The sequence below is a fragment of the Solanum tuberosum genome, unplaced genomic scaffold, assembly GCF_000226075.1.
Source record: "Solanum tuberosum cultivar DM 1-3 516 R44 unplaced genomic scaffold, SolTub_3.0 scf00028, whole genome shotgun sequence".
Taxonomy (NCBI): Eukaryota; Viridiplantae; Streptophyta; class Magnoliopsida; order Solanales; family Solanaceae; genus Solanum; species Solanum tuberosum.
In genome coordinates this window covers 429,865-439,810 of record NW_006238954.1, presented here as the reverse complement: position 1 = coordinate 439,810, position 9,946 = coordinate 429,865, and positions in this window count along the sequence as shown.

Below are 9,946 nucleotides of genomic sequence, written 5' to 3'. Positions count from 1 at the left end.
GGAGAAAAAGACACTTGATTCTTGAAGAAACCAACCTACCTTAATCTTGGGAGGATTGGAGATGATCAATAATTGAAAACAAAACACATAAAAATAGTCCAAAAATGTTCTGGAGTTGATGGGAAATGAAATCCCTACGGCCTAATATAAAAACAACAATATTGGCCAACTTTCTCTAAAGTGCCACATGTCCCGCTGTGATTGGGAGGTGCGCGTGTCTATCGTAGAATGCACAAAACTTTTTACTCCAAAGTTGCATTGATGAGCAGTTTGTTTTTCAGGAAACTAGACCCAAATACCTTTCATTTGATAGGTTGTAGGCCATCTAAATTATTATATATTAGGAGATATGATCCTTCAATGTTATTTTATAAATGAGATCATTTGAAATATTCAACCACAATGAAACTTGAAACTTTAACGTTTATTATAATGATATCTTTGGCCTATAACTTTGGTTTAACCCTTCAAATGACTTAATATAAGGGTTACGTGGTATTCTTAACCATTTTCAACCATATTCCTCCAATATCACATCAATGCATCGGTATTTACGAGTCACAAATATATTTTAAGTTATGGGGTATTACATTAAGCTCTTCTACACCTAAGAAATAACTTGCATTAATTACATACTTGACTCAAAACCACAAAAACAAAAGACTCCAAATAAAAGCCTCTATACAAGCACATCTCACCATTGGTTCCACCATCATTTTCTGGACAATCTTTCATTCAAGCACAATCTTAAAGAATCTCAAGTCAATGGTGTCAACCTTCTTGCTTTTCCTAAAAATTCACATAAATTTGTCGCATTCATACAACTCAATTGAAATCAAGACATCACAATTCACATGAAGGATGCAATGTCACTCGCACAAGAGAGAATCCCACACACAATTACGAATTTCAATTCAAGGAATTATAATTTATGCAAAAAAAAATACTCACTCTCACAATTGAATTCAAGTATACACACATTGACCCAAGCTTGTCATGTATAGAGATCGCCACTAATTTAGATTGACAAGACTCAAAATCCCGAAAGACTTGCGGGTTTAGCTTAGGCTTGATAAAAAAGGTAGGGCATTTGGTCAAGTCACTAAGATTTATCCCTAATGCTTCCTTTTTTTTACTTGAGCATACAACTCACATTTTTTATTTTGGCCTCCATCTTATTTTCCCCTTATCAAGAAGTTCCCTTATTTCAACTTCTATTTTTCTTTTCACTTGAGGCATGTGCATACGATGAGCTAGCACCCACATTCTTGTTTTTCTTCATTCATGGAACCTTTTCAACACCTTTCAAATTAAATTTTATGGTGCTCTATGCTATTAGCTCAAACCTCTTTGTTTCATTGGAGCACGAACCCCGAAACATAGGTTTTCCCCTACATTTCAAATCATTCACTTTTTCTCTTTTTCTCCACCAAACTTGGGGTTTTAGCTTATATAAAAAACCTTTAGCAACTGGGAAACATAAGGGTGTCAACACATAGAAGTACAAATGTTCAAGGTATGCAACATGGTGGCCAAAAAATTCAGTTTAGGCTCAATGAAGCTAACTAAAATCACGTTATTGGAGGAAAAATTTAGGATAGAGTTTGTCACGATCCAAAGTACAACATAGACGTGAAATGGCATATAAGACATCGAGAGGCCCTGCATAAGACACTTGACATACATATAACAACATAATAGACAAAAGTAAAGAATATCATACGAATAAAAAAGTTTAACATATAAAAAACGGAAATCTCTCACAATCTTGACAATCCATCTTGTACACCAAAATAAGTGGTTGGGACGTAACCCGTATGCCACGTAAAACATACCAAAGCTAAAGCATAAGGAAACCAAGGCAAAGATATTGTTGTCCTCATAACATGAGGACTCACCAACTCTACAAACTCCAAATGATCACCAATTAGCCACGAGCAGAGGGAGAGGAATCGCCACGCCCTACATTAGTGAAACAATATAGGCACAAGTATACTAAGTATGAGGGATAGGCATGAAAACATAAAATATGATTATTAGAGGACATAATCGCAAGCATACTACGCATGACCAAGATAAATATACTAAAACCTTTAAAGTACATCATAAATAATTACATGGTAAATGAGTCTTAAAATCATGATTAGAGCTTCATAAAATCTTTAAGGACAACTTAGTTCATTTTGTGGAATATTAGCTTTAACCGAAAATAGAGCATGTGAGCTATAATATGGAATCTAATGTAACTCCCACATCGAGAAGGGAGAGTCTACTTTCCAAGGTAGAACTCTATATCATATCATGTGCAGTATATGGATCCACTAGCTAGGCCATTCAAGAAAATTTTACGGGGGCACGTAGTTTGGAACTAGAGGTTACTACTAGAGACTACCCTATTTGAGCCTCCACCTCAAAGTTCTCTCGGTGCTAAATTAAATGCCAACGGAATAGTCATATTCATAAACATATCATCATCCATGGAATAGAATCATTTAGTTACTAATCCAAGATTAAATATCATAGAGTAGCTCATTAAATCTTGAATCAAGCATAAGTGAGAAAACCTTTCACCAAACCATGATTCCTTAATATGTGAGAAAATCCTTTCACAATTTCATTGATGCTCATCTCAAAGAAACCTAAATCATAAAGCCTTTATTTTTATAAATCATGCATAGCCTCATGAAAACACCATTCTATAAATCCAAACTTATTTATATATTCATGTATTCTAGGGTTCATAGTCAAAATCACGATCAATGCATGGATTCATGTGAACTAAATTGAAAAGTATGTAATTGAGTCAAAACAATCATAATGAGATCGAAAGTGAATAATTAGATCAATACAATTAGAACCCATTAGGAATTGGATGAAAACCAAATCAATTAGATTGAGATTAAATTGGAGAATTTGAGCAATTTTTAGGATTCAATGGGTGAATGGAACCCATTGATGAACTCTCAAATACCTTGACCTTGAAGCCCAAAAAAATGGTCAAAAGGAGACTTGATTTGGAAACCCTAGCTTCTCCGTCCTTGATCTTGGGAGAGAAAAGCTTGAGAGGATTTTGGGGAATAAAAGGGAATGGGAAGATTCTTAGGTGTAAAATCAGTTATAAGGTCTCTTTTATAGGCGAAATGACATAGTATGGGCATTAGGAGCATAAGAAAAGATCCAAATACCCTTAAAATTAACTGCCAAGTGATTCCTATTGTTTCAACCTACGAGACTGTCCTGGTCCATCGTAGGATCAACTATTGGGGACAAAATCTTGGGTCATAGGAATGACCCATATCTACGGACCATCTAAATTCCTACGGTACGTATATCCCATCCGTAGACCTCAAATTTTAATCCAAAATTTCCTACGACTGGGATACTTTTATGAAATCCATCAAGGAATCGTCAAACTTCCTACGACTCGTCCTAGAAAGCTTTAGGTCCAACATCATAGACTAATTTTTCCAAGACTAAATGCAGGGTTATATGACTCACTTTCTATGGCCCGTAGGATTTTCTACGGTCCATAGGTTGGACTCGTAGTTCATTGCTATAGCTAATTTTCTGCAGTTTCCCTTCCAACTTTTGAAGTGTTACAATATCTCCCCCTTGGGAACATTTATCCTCGAATGGGACTCAAGCAAGCATGAATAGAGTAGGATAGAAACTAACGACCAAACATGATCATAGATCTCATCAAAATGCACATAAACATGGAGAATTAATCCAACCTAAATCATAACATTAAAATCAAGTTCTCATTAACATGCATGCATATGGAAATATGAAAATGACTAAAACGCCTAAATCCAAAGGAAGGAACCATGAGAAACTAATACCTCAGGCTAGAGTAGGAGCGGAAGGAAAGAAATGAGGATACCGGGTGTAACACCTAATAGTTAGTAGACCATCTAGGGCTAAGTGAGGGCAACAAGAGCCAAGGCAAGGGGCAAGGGGCAAGGGGCAGGGGCAAGGGGCAAGGCCTAAGCCAAGGGTCAAGGCTGCCCCAAGCTTGGGACACACTGCTTCAACTCCACAACCATCACCATGGCTTGTGGTGTGGTCTGTGAAGGTCAAGGCAGTAGCTCCCTTGAAGTTGCCTCAAAGTAGCTCCCCTTCACGAGCCACTTCACGACCAGTGGTGAAGACCACGGCTCGTGGGAAGGCTCGTGAAGGTGGCTTCAATTTGTGAAGGCCAAGCCACTGCCCAAGGACCACGGGCAGGACCACGGCTCGTGGTGAGGACCACGGCTCATGGAAGCCTGCCGTGGTTCCTGGGAGTAGGTTGCCTAGTAAGGGGATTTTACGTAAATTCCAAATTAGGTGGTTATTAAGTGGGGTCATTTTGTATGGTCTTAGTGCACCTATATAAACTATTTTAAGCCTTTAAACACCCCAATTAAGTCATTAATTCCAAAACCCCAAAAGATCCCAAAGTTCTTCCTCTAAAAAATTCTCTCTCTAGAAGAAGAAAAGAGAGAGGGTCAAGCTAGGTCAAATTCCTCCAATATTCCAAGATTTATTTGGGATTTGTATCCAAGGTATGATATCTTATTCATCCATGGATTCTTCCATCTATGGAGCCCCCTAGATTTCCCCTAATTGTAGGGTTCCTTCCAATATTGTGGGTTAAGTTGAGTATGATTCCAATTGAGTGGATAGTACTTGTTTATGATTGATTTAGTATTAAATATTGATACTATGGTGATATTATATGTTTTACATGGCTAACCCTAGTTTAATTGATGAAATTGAAGTAATGTGGGTTTCTGCCTTAAAGAGGGAAATTGAAGACTTAGAGATGATCTTCTAGAATTGATGATGTCTATAGTAATTGTTCAAGAATAAAAGCAAGTTGACATGAATTGAATTAGATTATAGTATACATGATGTATCATGACTATTAAAGCTTGAAGTTGTACCTTTATGATGATTTATGACTAGAATTGCTTAAAAATGAAGTATGTGATTAGAATGCCTTGAAATCTAGGTATGAATGGTGATTGTAAGAAGTAAAGATTTGAGAGTAAGGCTTGTTTTCATGAATGTTTACTTCTAGGGTTTTGAAGGTAAAGCTAATACGATGAATTATGTATGTTAAGTCCCTAAGAGGGAAGTTGACTTGATGATGGTAGACTATTAGATAGAATTGTTGTGGAACGACTTCACCCACCTAATCTACCTCTTGAATGTTTGAATGCATAAAGTGATAGAATCACATGAGTTAAGATGCTATCCATGTCTAGTGCTTGAACCCTAAGTGTGATGATTGAAAGTAAGTCTTGAACCTCAAGGAGGTGAATTATGAGATTATGCATATAGTAATCTAAATATTTGAATCATGTTATGATCCATGTCTAATGTAGTAATTCTAGATGTGTTGATTGAGTATGATCTATGGTCCTTGAAGGACAAAGTATGAGAATTATGTATGACTATGAGATTATGTCTATGCTTTATGAACACTTTGAGAGTAAAGTGATTACGATTATGATCTAACTGTTGTGTTGTTGAAAGGCAATTCTCATATACACACCTAGGTATGAATATTATATGATGTGAGTAGTTTCCTCACAATATGATGATTCTAAGGTTAGAAGACTAGTCTCATCTAATGAATCTATATGTAGACATGGAAGGTGAAAGGTTATTCTCACGCATGATCAAATGAGCTTTAGTATGAGTTATGTTGGATTGAGTGTCAATTCATTCTTCCATGAATATGAACTTGAGTCAAGACTTAATATGTATTCCACGGGAATTATGCTTAGCACTGAGTGGATATTGAATATAAGATCGAAGCTCTTCCGCTAGAAATGTCGGGTTTCTAGAAAGAATCTCTTGAGATGGAAGCTCCCCCACTAGAAAGGGGAGGTTTCTAGTAACAATCTCCTTATCCTATAAAAAACGTGCCCTCCTAGGTTGCTTAGCTATTTGGATCCACCTAATCTAAGAGTATGGTCCTACTTTAGGCAAGTAGGACAACCCCTTTTTGGTGTGGGCTAGACACCGGATTCCATTTTAGCTCACATGGTCTATGTCGGTTAAGGCTAATTCCCACAATAAGAATATGAATTATGAACTATGGTTACTCAAAAAGCTTACTTAATATGGGTGAGAGTATGGGATTTTATTCATGCATTTCACAAGTATGCTTTGAGGGTATTCATGGTATTTTCCTTTTTATGTTATGATGGAATATACTTATTCCTTATGCTTATGATGTATGCTTAGTTTGGATTGTATCTTGAAAGGCCCTTCCAATACATGTGTGACTAAAGGTGAGTGTTCCCTTGTCTATGAGAAGTAAGATAAGGATGAGATCAAAGATGGTAAGTATGTATGATGGCCTAAGGTGATACTTAGTATGGATGGGATTATGGGGTCTTATCCATGCATTGCACAAGTATGACTTGAAGCTACTTATGAGATGTTCCTACTATGATATGAAAGACTAAAGGTTAACTAATGCTTATATGATGCCTATGTTGGAGACTACGCTTATGACTATGTTATTGTCTCTTATGCTTTATTGTTTATGTTTCATGAAGTATCTCTTATGATTATGGCATATGACTTATGTTAAACCCATATGTTATGCTCTTATGATATTATGCTAGTTAACATATTTAGTACTTCTGTACTAACGCATACTTTTCCCTATATTCTCATAAAATGTAGGGTTAGGCGATTTTGAGTTCCATTCTTGAGGATATGTCTTTAGAACTGCAAGAAGTTGAAGACTTGGTGAGTCCTCATAGCATCGAGGATTGATCACCTTTCCTTTTTGTCTTCTTTTATGTTTTAGACTGTCGTATGGGTTGTGTCCCAAGAGTTATTCAAAGTTGTATTAGATGGTTTGAGACAATGTTAAAGACTTCCACTTTGCTTTTATAAAGACTTTGATTGTATGGAAAATGTTTTAAAATTTCCGCACTTTTCTATTATCTTATGTTATGATGATATGCTAAGTGGCTTGTATGAGACCCCTTCGGGTTCAAGTACACCATGTTACATCTAGGGTGTACCCCTGGGTTGTGACACCGGGACATCATATCAGCTTCGGCCTCCCAAGTAGCACCCTTAACTAATTTATTCCTCCAGCGAACCTTCACGAAAGGAACTTCTTTATTTCTCAACTTTTGGACTTGCCGGTCTAAAATATTAATCGGAACTTCTTCATAAGAAAGATTCTCTTGAAGTCCCAAACTTCCAAAGGTACAATGGATCTCCAACACACTTCTTCAACAAAGAGACATGGAATACCGGATGTACTGATGCTAAATTATTAGGCAACTCTTGTTCATAAGAGACTTTACCAATAATCCTCAAAATCTAATATGGGACCACATAACGAGGTCTAAGCTTCCCTTTCTTTCCAAACCTCATTGCACCCTTCATGTATGAAATATTTACGTAGACTCAATCATCTACATTAAATTCAAGTTCTCTTCTTCTAACATCGGCATAGATTTTCGTCGACTTTGTTCCATTTTCAACCTTCCGCGAATAAGTCAAATCTTATCCATAGCCTCATGCACTAACTCGGGCTCTATCAAAGCAACCTCACCTAATTCAGACCAACCTATAGGAGATCTGCATCTTCTAGCATAAAGAGCCTCAAATGGTGCCATCCCAATTCTAGAACGATAGTTAATATTATAAGGAAACTTAATCAAAGGAAATGATCATCACAGTTACCCTTGAAATCAATCACACAAGCTCTCAGCATATCCTCCAAATTCTGAATGGTACGTTCGGCTTGCCATCGGTTTGGGGATGAAAAGTCATGCTAACTTTCACTTGAGTACCAAGACCTTTCTAAAATGACTTTCAAAATCGAGTACCTCAATCAGAGATAATAAAAAAAGGCACTCCATGCAACCTTACCATTTCCCGAATATAAATCTTGGCGTACTCTTTGGCTGAAAATGAAGTCTTAACGAGAAGAAAGTGAGTTGATTTCATCATTCTATCTATTATAACCCAAAACAAATCAAATTGTAGACAAGTGCAGGGTAAACCCGTAATGAAGTCCATATTCAAATCTTCCCACTTCCATGTAGGAATACTAATGTTTTGACCTAAACCACTTGGTTTCTGATGCTCAACTTTCACTTGTTGACAATTTGGATACTTAGCCACAAATTTTGTAATCCTTCTTCATCCCATTTAATCAATAAACTTCTCGCAAATCATGGTACATCTTGGTGGGTCCCAGGTGAACAGAATATCGAGAACTGTTATCTTCTATCATAATATTATTTCTCTACTCATCAACATTCGAAACAAATAACCGACCTTAATATCAAAGGACACCATATCCCCCTTGGGAGAAAGCCCTAATAGCCTTTTCAAAAACCGACTTCTTTATTTCAACCACAATCAGATCAAGATCTTGCTTAAACTAAACATCTGACACAAAAGATGATTCCAAACCATTATGAATAACTACACCACCTTTATTAGAATCAACCAAATGAACACCTAATCAGAATAGCCTATGAACATCACAAATTAACTCCTTCTTATCATCCTCAACGTGAGAAACACTACCACATTCGCCTTATTGGGATGATATTGGACACTCATGTCGTAATCCTTCAACAACTCAAACCACCTTCTTTGGTGAAGATTCAAATCCTTTTGAGTGAACACATACATCAAACTATTGTGGTCATAAAATACATCTACATGAACAACATATAGGTAATGCCTCCAAATCGTGAGAGCAAACACTATATCCACCAACTCCAAATTATGAGTCAGATAATTCTTTCATGCACCATAAATTACCTTGAAACATAAGCAATAACTTTCTCATGTGACATCAAAACACAAACAAGACCTATCGTGAAGCATCACAATAAACCACAAAACCATTAGATCCTTATGGTAATTTCAAAATGGGGGCCCAAGTGAGTCTATCTTTCAACTCTTGGAAACTCTTCTCACAAGCTTCCGACCATAGGAATTTCACTTTCTTTTGAGTCAATGTTATCAAATGTGAAGAAATGGAGAAAAACTCTTCCACAAACCTTCTATAATAACTGGCCAAACTTGAGAAACTCTGTATATGTGAAGCGGACAAAGGTTTAGGCCAATTCTTAACCGCCTCAATTTTCTTAGGATCGACTTGAATACCTTCATCGGAGACTATATCGCCAAGGAAAGAAATGGACCTCAACCAAAGCTCACACTTTCTAAAATTAGCATACGATTCATGGTCCTTGAAAATTTGCAATACAATCCTAGAATGCTCAACATGTTCATCCTCACTCTATGAGTAAATCAAGATATCATCGATAAACATAATCACAAACATGTCAAGATATTTCTTAAAGACCATATTCATTAAATCCATAAGCATCGTCGGGGTATTAGTCAAACAAGAAGATATTACCAAACACTCATAATGACCATACCGAGTTTGAAAAGACATCTTTGGAATGTCATTCTCCTTCACCTTTAATTGTTGATAACCCAACTGAAGGTCAATCTTGGAGAAGTAACTCGCTCCTTGGAGTTGATCAAACAAATCATCTTTATTTGAAATAGGATACTTATTATTAATGGTAAACTTATTCAATTGTCGATAGTCAATACACATTCAGAGAGAACCACTGGTCTTTCAAACAAACAACATCGAAGCACCCCATAGGGAGATACTCGGCCTCATAAAACCATTATCCAACAAATCTTTCAATTAGTCCTTTATCTCTATTAAATCTGTCGGGGTCATGCAGTAAGCAAGAATAGAAATAGGTGGCGTATATGGAAAAGGTCAATACCAAAGTCTATTTGCCTTTCTAGAGGAATACCGAGAAGATAATCGGGAAACACTTCCAAAAACTCATTTACAATCAGAACTGACTCAAGAGTAGGGGTTTTAGAATTTATATCACTAACCCTTACAAGATGATAAATGCAACCCTAAGAAATA